This window comes from Chlorocebus sabaeus, chromosome 7, assembly GCF_047675955.1.
Source record: "Chlorocebus sabaeus isolate Y175 chromosome 7, mChlSab1.0.hap1, whole genome shotgun sequence".
Classification (NCBI taxonomy): domain Eukaryota; kingdom Metazoa; phylum Chordata; class Mammalia; order Primates; family Cercopithecidae; genus Chlorocebus; species Chlorocebus sabaeus.
This window is the reverse complement of record NC_132910.1, coordinates 63,753,956-63,770,587: the sequence shown is the minus strand read 5'-3', so window position 1 is coordinate 63,770,587 and position 16,632 is coordinate 63,753,956. Positions and strand designations below refer to the sequence as shown.

Sequence of the window (16,632 nt, the reverse complement as noted above, 5' to 3'; positions counted from 1 at the left end):
CAATAAGTAGCTCAGCTTTTCTGAAATGAATATTCGTTTCCTCATCTTTAAACGGAGTTAACGCCACTTCCTCATAGGACTGAGGCAAAGATTAAATAAGCAAGTAAAAGTTCATGACACATGAAAATTTCATTAAATTTCAGCATTTATTTCCTCCCCCTGGGGTGAAGACCCTATTTAATTTATACCTAGGTTCCCAGAACTTCAGAAACTATGGAAATTCAGTAAATGTTTGGTAAGTAAATAAATGATTCCCAGAGTTGTAGTTAGTCAAAAGTAGTGTAAGTATATACTTTAAAAAGGTCTTTTAAACTAATACAATTGTTTATTAATTCCTTTCTACTCCCTTAGTATAAATATCACTTCCTAATGCTCTGAAATGTCTTGAATCAAATTCTTCTCATTTTAATGATTATAGTATCTAAAGTATACACACGTCTTGTGGTTTGAGGCATATTTTCAGACCTTTCAATTACACTCCGATTTGTACATTTCCTTTATGTCACTGTAAAGTATGTTTGTGAAGTGTTTGAATAATAAGTAACAATAATTTTAAGTAAGACAAAGCAAAATATAAAATTGTTCATACAGTGTAATAGCAGCTCTGTAAAAAATCATCAAAAACCATGGACATTTTCTTCCAGAAGTAGAAAAATCCATCCTAACATTTATATAGAATCTCAAGGAACTTTGAATAGCTAAAACAATTTTGAAAAAAGGAAAAATTGAAAGACTCACACTTCCTGATTTCAAAACTTACAGTGAAGCTATAGTAATCCAAACAGTAGTATAGACCATCGATGTATAAGAAGCCCAGAAATAAATCATCATATATAGGGTCACATGATTTCCAACAGGAGTGCCAAGACCATCCAATGAGGAAAGAATAGTTTTTTTTCAACAAATGGTATTGGGAAAATTATATCCACATACAGAAGAATGAAGTGGGGCCTTTACTTTACAACACCACCTACAAAAATTAACTCAAAATGGATCAAAGACCCAAATGTAAGAGTTAAAACTAGAAAACTCTGAGAAGAACACATAGGAGGAAGGCTTCATGAAATAGGGTTTGGTAGTGATTTTTTTTATATGACATGGAAAGCACAGGCAACAAAAGAAAAAATAGATAAATTAGACTACGTCAAAATTGAAAACTTTGGGCGTCAAAGGCACAATCAGCAGAGTGAAAAGGAAACCTAGAAATGAGAACAAATATTTGCAAATCATGTAGCTGAAAATGTTAATATCCAGACTATATAAAGAACAACTGTAACTCAACAACAAAAAAACAACCCAATTAAAAAATGGGCAGAGCATTAGCATTTGAAAGAACAATTTTGGAAACTTAAAGCTCAGTTAATTTGGATCTGTTATTTGATTCATCCATTAAAGTTTTTTTTTGTTGTTTAAAGTGCTTATCAGCATAATGATAAATATCACGCACATTTGTGAAGAAACATCCTTTTTGGTCCCTTTTGGGAATGGCAGGCACTCCTTGATCTTTATGAACGACAGGTTACTGTTTTGCCTTACTTTATGTAGTAGAATAAAGCAGACAAAGCTTGAAAAAAATGGGCAAAGTTTGAATAGACATTTCTCCAAAGAAGATACACAAATGGCAATAAGTACAGAAAAAGTCTCCAACATCACTAATCATTACAGAAATGCAGATCAAAAGCACAATAAGATACTACCTCACACCCATTAAGATGGCTACCATGAAAAAAAAGCAGAAAATAACATGTTGGAAAGGTTCTGGAGAAATCAGAACTCTTGTGCACTATTGACAGGATGTCACTGTATGGCAGTTCCTCAGAATGTTAAAAATAGAATTACCATATGATCTAGGCATTTCACTCCAAATACACCTAAAAGAATTGAAAGCAGGAACTCAAGGAGATATTTGTATACGCATGTCCATTACATGATCAGCAATAGCCAAAATATGGAAGCAGTCCACTGAATGGATGAATGGAGAAACCAAATTGGTATGTACATGCAATAAAATATTATTCCACCTTAAAAAGGAAGGCAATTCTGACATATGGATGAACATTGAGGGCATTATGCTGAGTGAAGGAAGCCAGGCACAAGAGGACAAATACAGCATGATATCACTTATATGAAGTACCTAGAGTAGTCACATTGATAGATACAAAAAGGAGAATGGTGTTTGCCAGGGGCTGGGGAAGACAGAAATGGGAGTGACTGTTTACTGGGTGCAGAGTTTCAAATTTGTGAGATAAAAAAGAGTTCTGTGGATGGAGGGTAGTTATTGCAGTGCAACAATATGAATGTACTTAATACCATTGAAATGTGCACTTAAAATTGTTAAGATGGTACATTTTACATTATGTGTATTTTACCACAATTTTAAAAAATTATTGAAGAATAATCAGAAGGAAATACAATAAAATGTGGAATGTTTGTCTCTAAGTGGTACTTTTCTACTATTTTCCTCTTCTTTTCCTATTTTCTACAATGACTATGTATTGCTATGTAGTTAGGAAAAAATAACTTAATTCAAAAGTTTCATAGAAAACTTACCCAAAGTTTGAGTTCATTGGATTTCAATCCATTCCTGATTTAGAAGAACTTCCTAGTTAAGAAAAAGACATAAAAACAGAGGACTTTGTTATAATTAGAGAATAAACAGAAGAAGGAATAATCTCTACTCTATTTCCTGCTTTATGTCATGAGCATTGTTGCATGTTTGCTATTTGAAACATCGGATAAGGGAACAGGAAGATCAAGTTCCTGAGTTGCAAATGAGTGCGGAGAAGTTACAATTGTATCATCACTGTCCATCACTTTAGATATAAAAGGAAAAAGAATGTCACATCAAGGGAGACAAGATCCTGCCCAGAGTGCTTGACTGGGGACAAACCTCTTTTGGTTTCCTGCCTCCCTTAAATAGGGGAAAGGGCTTCAAATTTCTCCTTAAACTTTTGAAGAAGTTCAACCGTAAACAAGAGAAAACTCACCATCAGAGGATCAAACTATCAGTGGTGGTCATATCTGATAATTTCATTATGTGTGAAATAAAAGGAGTTTGCTGAAAAACCTTTGGGGTTGATACCTTATCTCCTGGAGTTCTGAAACTTTCATCCACTGACTTTAAAAAAGTTTATTTACTACTTTTGGGGCCTGCCAGAAAAATGGGAATCCCCCAGTTATTTATACAAAAATGTTGCTAACGAAGTTCGCAATAATAATTACTACTTTATTGTATATTAAAATGACAACGTGGCCGGGCACATTGTCTTGCACCTGTAATCCCAGCACTTCAGGAGGCTGAGGCAGGCAGATCACGTGAGGTCAAGAGTTCAAGACCAGTCTGGCCAAAACATGATGAAACCTCATCTCTACTAAAAATACAAAATTAGCCAGCTGTGGTGGGGTGTGCCTGTAATCTCAGCTACTCAGGAGGCTGAGGCAGGAGAATCGTTTGAATCCAGGAAGCAGAAGTTGCAGTGAGCCAAGATCAGGTCACTGCACTCTAGCCTGGGCAACAGAGCAAGGCGGTCTCAAAAAAAAAAAAAAAAGGCAATGGATTACTCTTCCCAGTAATTTATATTTTTCACCTCTCCTATAACCCTCTCAAAGGCCAGCTTATTCTCCTACAGCCCCTAAACCACCATCCTAGATAGAGGTCTCCTGTTCTTAACTGCCACTTACGAACCTTGCTTTCACACACTCCTCTCCCCAACTTTGGAATTCATGTCACCAGATTCTATTCTCCCACTGCCCTTCATTGTTGCTATCAGCTGCCAGTTCTCAGGGCATTTTGGCTCCTGGATCACTTGGTCTCCACAAACCACTCTTATTCTTGGATATTTCAATAATCATGTGATGATCCAGGACTCTCCGTTCCTTGAAATCGTTTCTTCCAAAGTTGTTCTTGACACAACCTCAGTCATTCACTTCCATGGTCATACAGCCTACACTTTGTTATCATCAATCACAGCAACTCTTCCAGATTTTCGAATTCATGAATCTCTCTCTCTATTCACTAGTACCCATCTTGTCCTCTTTTAGTCTCCAAAATCCAACAATCCTAAAATCCCACTGGGACCTCGAATCTATGGATCCTATTCCTGAACTCTTACTGTTCTTTTATGATCTGTTTACCTTTTGCTCACTTAGGTGACGATTTCATTCTGTCTCTTCCTCCTCCACCCTCATCCTTATCAGACAAGGACTTCCACAGGCTACCACTCCATACTCTGTCAACTGCACCCCATACTCTGTCAACCCTTTGGCTACCAGAGAGGGACCACCCATGCTCTTATCTAAAACCAAGAACTCCATTTGGGCACTAAGTCCACCTGTGTTTCTATTCAAGGGCAGCAGAATTTCTCTCTTCTTCCTCTCTCAATCTTTTACATCGTCAAGGTTTTGCTGTCCTTTGGCTCATTCCTATCTGTTTACAAGCATGCCATTATTTCTTTCATCTTAGAAGAAAAATCTCTTCATCTCACTTTCATCAGTAGTTATTGTCTTTTTTAGCAAAATTCCTTGAAAGAATTGTCTCTACTTGAGCTTCCAACCTCTCCCTTCCCATTCTCTTTTAAACGCATTCTAATTAGACTTTTATCCCATTATGCCACGGAAACTAATTTTGTCAAAGTCACTGATCAACTCCATGTTGCTAAATCCAGCCCTCAATTATTATTATTATTACTTTTTTTGAGATGGAGTCACCGTCTGTCACCCAGACTGGAGAACAATGGGGCAATCTTGACTCACTACAACCTCCCTCCCAGGTTCAAGTGATTCTTGTGCCTCAGCCTCCCGAGTAGCTGGGATTACAGGCATTTGCTGCCACACCTGACTAATTTTTGTATTTTTAGTAGAGATGGGTTTTCACCATGTTGGCCAGTCTGGTCTCGAACTCCTGACATCAAGTGATTTGCCTGCCCGGGGTGTTGGGATTACAGGCGTGAGCCACCATGCCTGGCCTCTAGCAGTCAATTCTTACTCCTTATTTTAGTTGACCTGCCAAAAATGTGTGACATAGAACCTCCCTCCTCTGCTGTGTTCCAGGAAACCATACTCTCTTGGTTTTCCTCCTGTATTACTGATCACTCCTTAGTCTTTTTGGCTGGTTCCTGCTCTTCTTCTAGATCCCTTGATGTTGGAAATATGCAAAGGCTCAGTCTCAAACTATCTTCCTTTCTCCATCTAAACCTATTCCTTGCTGATTTCATTCAGTTCATGGTTGCAAATACTACATATGTATTAGTAATCATCAAATTCCTATCTCCAGCCCAAACTTCACCTTAAACTTCAGATGCATATTTTCAAATGTTAACTTGGTATCTGCACTTGAGTTCACATTGAACCCCTGGTTGGCCTCTGTTAATGACTGAACCTTGTCAGCAGAGTGAAATGAAAGGCCAACTGTTGATGAGCTGGGCATTCAAAAGAGGCTGAATAGGAGCAGGTGGGGTGACCGGAAGGGCCATGCCTTGTGGAAGGAACTTGGCTGGAAGGAACTGCTTGGCTTCCTCTTGTTCACTTTCAATTTGTGCATGGGCAGCTGTAGTCTTAACAAGGTTTTCTCCTGACAACTATGACTTGGGGGGATAACTGTGTTGAGACACTGTGGGACTTCTGAAACCTGTTTGCTGCATAATAACTAAGGCTTTTCTGTTCTTTCACTGTGACTTCCTTTTTCACACACAATAACTACTGGCTTGCAAATGAGAGGTATTACCAGCCTACTCAATGTTTCCAGATTTCTGACAAGGGCTAGATAAAGAAGTATTTAAATCATTAAAATCTTAAAGAGTCTCTGTGCTGTAGTTGTCTTTAATATATTTTTAAGAATCTAGGCCACGTGCAGTGGCTCACACCTGTAATCCCAGCACTTTGGGAGGCCGAGGTGGGCGGATCATGAGGTCAGGAGATCGAGACCATCCTGGCTAACACGGTGAAACCCCGTCTCTACCAAAAATACGAAAAAATTAGCCAGGCGTGGTGCTGGGAGCCTGTAGTCCCAGTGACATGTGAGGCTGAGGCAGGAGAATGGCGTGAATCCGGGAGGCGGAGCTTACAGTGAGCCAAGATCACGCCACTGCACTCCAGCCTGGGCTACAGAGCAAGACTCCATCTCAAAAAAAAAAAAAAAAAAAAAAAAAAAAATCTAGATTTTTAAAACATAGTATCATTAGAAAGCAAAACAGTGTTACTGTAAAAAAATCTGGAGAAAAATAACATATAAAAGAACATAAGAATTATCTATGATCCCACTAAGAAATAAGCACTATGAATATTTTATTAGTTTTTCTTTGTATAGCTATAGTATTTATAATGAAATTTTAAAAAGTATAAGTTTTCAAAATTTAACTAAGTATTCTTTATCTGACTACAATTGACCAGTCTTTGTGCCTCTAGATTGAGATGCCCAGGTGTACTCAGAAATGATTTCGCAAAACACTGTGTCCCCCTGTGTGTGTTTTGGTGTGTATGCTTCCTCTCACTCATGTTACAGTTAACGTGGTAATGTTTCCACATGTGCTATCTTCTGTTTTTCTTTCAGCCTTGCTTTAAAGCTGGACATCCTCACCACTCTGCCTGTCCCGACCTACTTAACACAAATGACTAACCCCGATAGCCAAGCATCATCGGTGAGTGCCAACCTTTATCAAAACCCTTTCCTAGAAAAGATCTCTGATATCTTGGTATTGGGCAGGCATGGCGCAGTTGATAGCTGGAAGGAGGGAGTGGGGTAAGGCTAGAACCTCCCCTGGAGCTGGCTGTGAAAGTCAGGAAGGCACCTTGAAGGACAGACAGGGCTTCAGGTTCTTGGGAGAGTGTGCTCTGGCAAGTGTGTCATCTCAGGCAAAGCAGATCTAAACAGACAATTGGCAGTTCTGGTAACCAGCAGGGTTAGAATGGATTAAGCATGCAGCCTGAGGTAGAGAGATGGAGTCATGCTAACAGCCTAGCATAGCAAGGAGGTGGAAATAGTAATCATTACCATTTATTGAGTAAATACTGCTACCAATAATGGTCAACTCATAAAACTATAGTGAGTATTAAGATAATGTATATAAGCATTGTAACAGAAAGGCTGACACACGGAACATGCTTAACAAATACTTATTGAAGAATAATGCATGCCACTTATTGTTATTAACTATCATTATTCAGCACTGGTGAACAGATGAGAGTGTCATTTAGGGTGGGGGAAGCAGACTGCTTCCTAACATCTTTAAACACTGCCTGCTCATGGATTTCCTCCACCCCATGATCTATCCAGTTCATGGTGGATCCCAACCACACCGTAAATCTCCTGCTTCCAAATGAGTGCTTTTCCCCATTTATTGCACACTAGGTAACCTGGGTTCTAATCCCGACTCCATCACAAACCAGCTATGTGTGAACTTGTGAAGTCAACTTTCCCTGCTAGACCTCAGTTTCCTCCTTTCTAAAGTTGGGGATTTTTGCTAAAGTCTTTAGAGTCCCTTTCGATTCTGTGATTCTCTAGTGCTACTTCTACCCTCCCAAAGTTCAGCAGCAAGTGACCAGGCATCAGTGCCAGCCTGGTCTGCTACAGCCGGATATACGTAGACTCAATTTGTTTCTATCAAGCATTGCTATAAAGGTCTTAATATATTAACTAATTTAATTAAAAAAAAAAAAACTTAAGGAAAAGGGACGTTGTTATCCTCATGTTGTGGATGAGAAAATTAAGGCCCTTTGTGATTAACGTGGTCATGGCCAAAAAGCAAGGAAGAGACAAAGCTGATACTAACACAGGCAGTCAATGCATCATATGAAAAGCATCCTGTCCTACAGGTTCCCATTTACACTTGATAAAGGTATCCTAGATTAGGTGTTATTTTGAATAGATAGTAAAGTCTTGTTTTTAAATAACCTGATAGAACAAGAGCAAAAACTTGGCCATGCTATGGATAAGCTGCTTTAAAACACACACCTGCTGATACAGAATCTATGGTATTCATTAATATATTTAAATGGAGCAAATATTCAGGGTGTGTTGTTTTGTTATGCAACACCAAATCAAAGGAGGCATCTAGAAGGATCTGGAGCCTTTCAAATGTTACAACCTTCTACCATTTCTAGTTGAGCAGGTGTTATTATATACTTATGAGAAAATAGATGCAGTTCTTCAAGCGTTATGTTGATGAATTTATGAATTAATTTTTCAATTTAACCCGTGGGGAAAATTTCCTTTGTGAGCTACAGAGTTTTAACAGTGTTAAGTCTCATTGACTTATATGACTGCTTTCTACCAAAGTCAGTGGCCACTTTGTCCTGTTAGGTTAGCCATTTCTTAGGACCCAGAGCTTTTCTCTACTCAAGAACTTATTGAAATAAATTGTGATGATTTCTTCTTCATCTCTGTACACAACTAGCTCTTTTTGAAGATCAAGACTGTATATTTTTTTATCTCTGAATTCCTAGTGCCTAGCCCAATGCATGACACATTGTAGGTGGACAATACAGAAAAAAAATTGAGCAGAACAGTAGAGATCCATGAAATTTTATTTATTTAGCAAATCTGTATTGTCCACCTACAATGTGTCATGCATTGGGTTAGGTACTAGGAATTCAGAGATTTTAAAAAATAGAGTCTTGATCTTCAAAAAAGAGCTAGTTGTGTACAGAGATGAAGAAGAAATCCTTACAACTTATTTCAATAAGTTCTTGAGTAGAGAAAAGCTCTGGGTCCTAAGAAATGGCTAACCTAACAGGACAAAGTGGCCACTGACTTTGGTAGAAAGCAGTCATATAAGTCAAGTCTTCCCAGGGGTAGTGATGTTTGAGCTGGGTCCTAGAAATAAAATAGGCCACAAAGGAAGGAAATGGTCTTGCAAGCAGGAAAAGTAATAGTGGTGACAAGAGTATGGCATAGTTGGGAAAGAACAAATAGCTTGACACTACTGAAGTTTAGCTTCATCTGGGGTGTTGGAGAGGAATAAAAGATGTGGCTGGAGAAGCATGTAGCTGGGAAATCAAGAGGGCTATAAAGATAGTGCTCAGAAAAGGAGGCCTCTGAACAGCATGATCTGATACAAATTGTTCAAAAACAGCCCTGCACCCAGACTAGAGATGGAGGAGATCAGGGTATGGTGCAGGATGCTGAGGGCCTGAACCAAGTGAGAATGGATCGATATGGTAGATTCAAAAGATATTTAGAGAATGGAATCAATGTGACTTCAAAATTGATTAGCTATTATTGATTTTTTTAAAAATAAGACATCTAGGGTGACTTCAAAGTTTTTGGCTTGGCTGAATCTAGGGTGAATTTTAGTGCCAGACAGTAATATAAAAAGTACTGGTGGAGGCAGTAAATGATGAGTTCAATTTTGACAATGTTAGATGTCAGATGCCTGTGGAATGTAGAGTAGAAATGGTAAGTAGGCATTTGGATAGGAGTCGAGACTCAGGGAGAGGAACGGCAGGGCCTTTAATATGTTAGTGTTAAGTACATCCAAGGTGAACATACAGCAAGAGAGAAAGAGGGTAGAGAGTAGAATCTAACATGTATAATGGGGCAGAGAAATAAAATAGAGAAGTAAGAGCAGCCAGAGATGTGGGAGAAAGATCAGAAGATCAGATGTGGCAGGAAGATCACTCAAGGTGATATGGAAACCAAAGGAGGGAATTTAGAGAAAAAGAGTTAGTATCATAATAGTGTCATAATTGCAGAGAGAGAGAGAGAGAGAGAAAATAGAGTCTAAAAAGCAGCCTTTGGGTTTGTCTCCTGGGAAGCCTCTGATACATGAATGTAAGTAAGTTCAGGGCAAATGCCAGATTGCAGGGAGGTAGAAGTAAAAGGTGAAGAAATGGAGCTGAGGAGTAGAGGTTTGTCTATGGAGAAGTGTGGCTGAAAGGCACAGGAGAGAAAGGGACGTAGCCCAAGAGGGATGCAGCCACGAAAAGGGGTTTGTTTGTTTGTTTGCTTTTTTCAGGATACTCACACTTAAGCATGCTTACTAACGCAGCAGAGGGCTGAGAAGGCAGTGTCCTCCTGAAAGAGAAAAAAGGAAGGGAACAGACTCCAGTTGGAAGGATTGGTTTGCTTTGCCTTGGGGAGGCAGGACGCCCTTTTTACTGAAACAGACAAGAAAGAGGCAGAGGTGCCCTGGTTGTGTGAGGTTTTTAAGTAGAGGGCAGGGGAAGGGGAGGAAGGAAGTTGGTGGAGTTACCTGCTTTTAGGCTGAGAGTAAGAAGTGAGGTGGCAGAACTGGGGCTTGAGGAGAATGAAAAACTTTCAGAAAAGTCCCTGAGAGGAGTGGCCCGGGAAGCTGCCCATCCAGGTAGCACCAAGGGTCCAGCTGAGAGTGTGACCAAGAATTTTAGTGGCATTAATTGTGTGGCGTTTTCTCCAGAAGCCTTTAGGAGTCCAGATAGGGGAGCAGATAAGGCAGTAGGTGGATTAATTAAGAGCTGGGGTTTTGTTGAATAGGCTGAGCAGAAAACCAAGGGAAAAATAGTAGCCATGGTGGTAGTCATTGTGATATTAACTACCCTTTACTAAGCACTTACCATTGTGCTTAATAATTATGCTTAAGGACTGAGGGGCCTCTGGGAACAGGTAAGTGATGGCTCAGAGGAATGGTGACTGGGAGAAATGAGGGTGGGGACCAGCACCTAGAGGTCTTGACAGATGGGCTAACGAAAGCAGAGATGAAGAACGAAGGCGGTTTTTTAGGGAGTTGGATACTGAAGTATAAAATTTGAGAGCTAGACCCTGTCTCAGGGACTGTAAGCTCCAGGATGTGAATCTGAGAGTCAGCGGTGAAGGAGAAGGGTTTTCAAGTCACTTTTTGACTCACTCGAGTGAAAGAGGTCATCGAGTGAAGGTTCAGTTGTCCTCAAAGACACTGGAATTGGATGATGGGAGGATATGGGGTGAAAATGCATCTATAAATCGATAGCTTACTCAGGCTCTAAAATGTGAGCCTAGTCTCGAGGTAGAACTTGCAGTGAGCCATGATCACAATCACATCACTGCACTCCAGCCAGGGCAGCAGAGCGAGACCCTGTCTAATAAATAAATAAATATGTAAATAAATAAATAAAATGTGAGACTGCTGTTGCAGAATATATGGTATCTTCTGTATCCCATGTATCAAATGCCCCAGAGCATTTCTCTTCCTACAAGTCTCTATCACAAGTGCTTGATGAACATTCTTGTGAGAACATGTGCTTGGGAATAAGGTGATCAGAGGTCTCTTTACTGAGTGAAAATATATTCAAGGGATGTGCCCCAAGAAGGCCCCACAGAGAGCTAGAAAGAGCAGAAGGCTAGAAGGAGAACCTAACCTTATCTACATAATGGTGCAGGAGTCTGTATAGCATGGAATTAACACAGTAAGGGTGCTTCTAACAGCTGCTGAGCTGCCCTGGCAATCTGTGCCTTCAGAAGCCTAAACCAAGTTTCTCATGTACCAAGGAAGAGGGTAGGTTTAGAGTAACAGGAAATCTAGGCTCAAAGGGCTTCAAATGTTGCTTATTGAGTAACCTGCAGTCTTTAGAAGTGTATGTCAAACCCAATACATTAATATCTCAAAAGAGATGTTACCACTTACAGTTTATTATCTTTCACAATAATTATTTGGGGCATGACCTCAGGGAAGAAAAAATTTCTTGGTAATGATATAGTTATCTTGGAAAATGACGACTGGCTGACAAGCAGTGTCCAAACTTTAATTAGAGCTGAAGCTATTGTGAAGAAATGCCAACTAAAAGGACACATGATGAGGTTCTAAAATTTTTTGTAGGAAAAAAAGGTAATTATGAATGGACAAGACTTTTGTTGGCAATTCTGCAGATATTTTTGGTGCATATTATGCACTGATGGAGAAAGCACCACAGTAACCAGATGTGCTGGGGTTAAGGTCAAAGTAGTGCTGGGTGAGCCAGTGACACAATGCACTTTGAAGTGCAGTAGGAACATATACAAAGACATGACAAAACTGAATATAAGTACATTATGTGCAGATATAAAGTACTAAATCCAAAATATGGAAATCCATAAGAACAAGAAATGGGTTAAGAAGTTACTTGCACACAGGTCAGGCCAAGTTTCCATTCCCCCTTCCCTGCCTTTTTTTTTTTTTTTTATCTTTAAGCCAAAAGAATTATTAGACTGAAGTAAAAGCTACAGTTGACAGAGAAGCAATCAACACAAGAAAAATGAACCAATAGTAAGTGTTTCGATTGGTATTTCCTTCTCTGTTCACTGACTTTGCTGCACCCGCTTGTTCCTAGCACTAAGACTCAGTCCTCTCTTCTTTCACGTAGCTGGTTATTTGTATGCCAAATAAAAAGAATGAAAAACTTTTATCTTCCAAAGCTGCATTGTTTTATTTACTATATAATAATAGCAATATAGTTCTATTTACATTTAAATTACATTTGTTTTCTCAAAAAATGATGTAAGTATATTATATAATAATTTTAAAATCTTATGTAAGAATATCATGTTATGTAGAAAGAAATAGAAAGAAGGGAAAAAGACAATCTATCACTATAAGACAACAATCACTTTTAGACTATTTCTGAATTTATATCTATACCATTTTATGTAAATAGTTGTGTACATACAAGTTATTCAATCCTGAATCTGTTTTTCAATTAGTATTTTCTGTGCTGGTACTATCTTTTTATCCTATCATGTTTTTGGGTACTGTATCGTTTGCTTAACCTCCCCCTTTTATGAGAATGATTGCAATTATTTGTTATTATAACTTTATGGTGAACATGTTTGCCAATTATTCCCTTATCTAGAATTATTTCCTCCTTAGGATGGACTCCCAGAAATGAAATTATTGCATATAGCCATTGGCACATACTATGGTCCATTAATAGCCCTTGATCTAGATAATGTTTAAAGTCCCCCCCACCCCTGAGTTCAGAAGTTCAGTGAAACAAGCAGAATGAACCTGTAGTATTCACGCTGAGACATTTCACCCTTTCTATCACTCTTATTTGAAAAAATATTGGCTATCTTCTGCATCCCTTCAATTATATAATAATTTATGAGGAAACATAATGGTTTCTTAGACTATAGGTCTGATAAAGATTTGATAAAATATTTCTCTGTCAAATATTTTGTACATCTACACTTAGGAAATTGAACAGATTGCACTATCAACTGAGCTCTGTAACTAAGGCCCAGTAAAGTTCAAAGATACTGCACTGGCTAAGAAAATACCCACTTCTCAAATGCATTAGTGTAGCATGTCTGAAACTTTAGCCATTTGCATACCATCTTCATAACTTTTGCCAAATCTGCAGATTACCTGTAATATTATGTATTTAATCATTTCCTTAAAATCAATAGTAAATTAACTTAACTTCTTAACACTTTCCTAAACAATAGTTTTCGTTAAATTCTAGGTTTTATAAGCAAATTATGTTTTTAATTTACATTAAGCTAGCAAATAACTCAAAATTTTTAAGTTTAGACATGTACTGCCTAAAATCAGTAGCATGTATCCCATACTTAGGAAAAGTTGTATTTATATTTATCTGATATTTAAGTTATAATCATCTCTTCTTTTCTTCAGACATAGAAGAATGATAGCACCAGATAATATTCTTACTTGTAAGTTTTTAAAATTTGTTTATCCCACAGTTCTTTATAAATAAAGCATATTACAACATTCTGTAAAAATAGTTGTCACCATCAATAACAAGAAACAAATACTCCCCCATATAGAGAGGCGACAAATACAGTACGAAATACAAAAAAAAACCCACAAAAATATGGAATGTATTTTCACCAAAAGTTTAAATGCTCATTCCTTTAAGAGTTCTTCAATCCATAGGCATTTAAAATTTCAGGAAAGAGAATCATTTACAATGAACAGTTTATGCCAAAAAGCCATCATTCTCTGCAATAGAGTAGAGAACAATAAAAGCAGTTCATGCCTCGTGTTCGTGGTAAAGGGATCAGTAAAATTGTTTGGGATAGGAGGAGCCATGGGACTTCAGAAATATCTTAAAATGCACAGGAAAACTGCAGGCTCTAAATCCAAACCTAGATCACATGGCACTTGCTGGGAGGAATTGTTACAGCTTAACACATCAACCAAGCTCATCACAGTATTATTTTATGTGATAATGCCTAATATCCATCATAATTTACACATGCCTTTTCTTTACAGCTTAAAATAGATTTTGAAAAGTTTAAAGTAATTATTGGCTTCCTACTCATGCAGATAGAGATGCTCTACAATTTTGGTGTCTTCTTGGGGGAAGAATTTGAGGGATTCATCTCAGATTTAAAAGATCTTTGATATGGGGAATAAGTTATTTCTAAAATAATTTTAAGTATTTTGTTTCTCTTGAGGCTTGAGGTTGATAGGGTGGGAAGGAGGTGGGAAGAGAGAAGTAAATTATTTTGGTCACCAGACAAAGACTGGACTTGACATTGGTCTGGAGTCTAGAGTGTATCCCAAGTGCATAAATTATACCCCAATTCAAATGGATATTGTTTCTTATAAGAGAATTAGTAGCACAAAGTGAAAAGAAAGTAAAAGGGAGAGAGAGAGAGAGACAGAAAGAGAGAGAGAGAGAGAGAGAGAGAGAGAAGTATATATTGCAAACAGAGATGCCATTATATTGCGGCATAAAGTCCTCTGCTTCCTGATCCTGCCTCTGTTTGCACCCTCACCCACCCTCAAATCCCAAACCATCTTAAAGGTTTTAATTTGTGGCTTTCCAAAGTACTCTAAAGCACTAATTTCAAACACTAGAACTTTTAATGAAAGGACTCTTCTAAATAGACATGCAAAGGAATTTAATTTTTCTAACTGCTTTATCTCTAAACAATGCTTCCACACACTCAGAATTCCCGTCAATTCTCTCCCCATATCTGATGAGTAAGTCGCATGCCCTATCTACCTGTTTCCTAGCAAAATTACTGATGCCGTCATAAAAGTGGTAGTTTCTATCATTACCTATGTATTCCAGGCAAAAGTCATAGAGTTATTTTTTTTCAAATAAATAATCCTAACAATCCTTTAATTAAACATCTCAATTAAGTGAAAGTAAGACCAGAAGCTTAGTGATTTAAGAACCTTGTTATTAAAACCTTATGAAAAACTGGTTTGCTTTCTCCCCTTCATAATGACTACAGTTTACTATTGTAGGTAACTCTTCCCTTCTCTCCCTCCTCTTCCCTGCTCCACCCCCTTCGCCCCACCAACTCACCCTCCCCTTTCTGGAAAGTTTCTATTACAGAAGTGCCAAGGTTCTTAGAGCTCTAAAGTTATTTAAATGTAGACAAGGTCAGCAGATGGAAACCGAGTCAACACTTAAGAAAAATACTTCCTCATATATTATGCCATCTACTATGTTTTGTCATTTAAAAGATGATACTCACTTTTATCTTGAAGAGGAAAAATACTTTAAGACCAGCAAATCTAACTTGGAGCAGAGTGAATTCTGGTGCAGCCTCTCTGAAATACACTGTTTCTCATAAATGGCATCAGTTTCAGGAAGTAGGAATTAAAAAAAAAAAAAAAAATCCTGTGACTGTCTCAGAATATGGTTGTGTAATTCAATTCCGGGACTTTCGGCAATCTTGCACCATAAGACACACCCCTTTAGGAATTGCTTCAGCGAAAGGTATTCTGGGAACAGAAAAGTTCCTTCTCCTAATGAAAGTGAAAGAAAAACTTATTATTTAGACTAAGAATGGAGTCCTCTTAGAGCCAAGAAAAGAGAATGTCAGTAAGAAACAATGAACGTGACATTGTTGAAATCTATTATCATAAGACAGACGCACACTAAGGCTTCTTTCTGTGCTCTGTCTTCGAAGTGAGCTTGCTATCACAGAGACACATGTATTACTAGGTTTATTTGAATTGGTAAATAAAGTTAGGACTTTTTGGATAGAATATCTGATTAGGCCGACTAGTTTGACAGTGAAGAGTGTCTTATTGAGTTACACAGTGGACATTGTCCTTCAGTGGAACAACTGAAATCTGCAGCTCGAAATTTTGACCAAAAAAACAAAAGTGCATAAGATTTCTAAACGTCAAAATATATGTTATTGGAAAAGCTATTGACATGAACAATATTTTAATTTTCTCAATCTGTTTCGAGCCTGCTGGGTTAAAGAAGTTTCCTCTAGAGTGAAGAAGTATCAGTTTTATTAATAGTAATTTGATAAATTTTGGTAAGGCCTTTGGTATACTTCCTAGAAACTGACAGAGTGTAGGACTCCAAATGCTGGGTCATAAATGCTTTGGCAAGTCAATGGTTTACAACAAAATAGGAGGAAATAATTGAATAGTCAGCTGCTAGATCACTTAAAACACTTTTTTTTTTTGTGATAGATCGCTATGTAATGTTTAATATATGACCTTAGAAATTTAAATAACCAAATGGCATTGCTATAACAAAATTCTATCTCTATTTATTTATGTAAACACAGTTCCTCTCCTCTTCCATGTGTATATTTTTGTGGAATGTTGTTTTGTTCTAACTACAAGTAATATTCATCCATGAACTAATTTTTTGAAACTCCACAAATCTTATTGAGAAATGCCTTTTGAATAAATTTTATCATTTAATATTCATCAAAACATCATTTTATTTTTGTCTTTTTCATCAATTATGAATCAATACTTGTAC

The 16,632-nt window shown here is 37.8% G+C and overlaps 1 protein-coding gene across 9 annotated transcripts in view; it reads right to left on the bottom strand.

Moving 5' to 3' along the window:
• ALPK1 (alpha kinase 1) overlaps window positions 1-15,567 on the bottom strand; it is a 140,474-nt gene extending 124,907 nt beyond the window's left edge. For all 9 annotated transcript variants that reach the window (XM_037990986.2, XM_037990999.2, XM_037991007.2 and 6 more), the window contains exons 1-2: window positions 15,377-15,567; window positions 2,551-2,602 (exon numbers count right to left, since the gene is read on the bottom strand). The gene's annotated coding sequence lies outside the window, so the exon portion shown is untranslated. The remainder of the gene's footprint in view (window positions 1-2,550; window positions 2,603-15,376) is intronic.
• Between the last annotated feature and the right edge of the window lie 1,065 nt (window positions 15,568-16,632).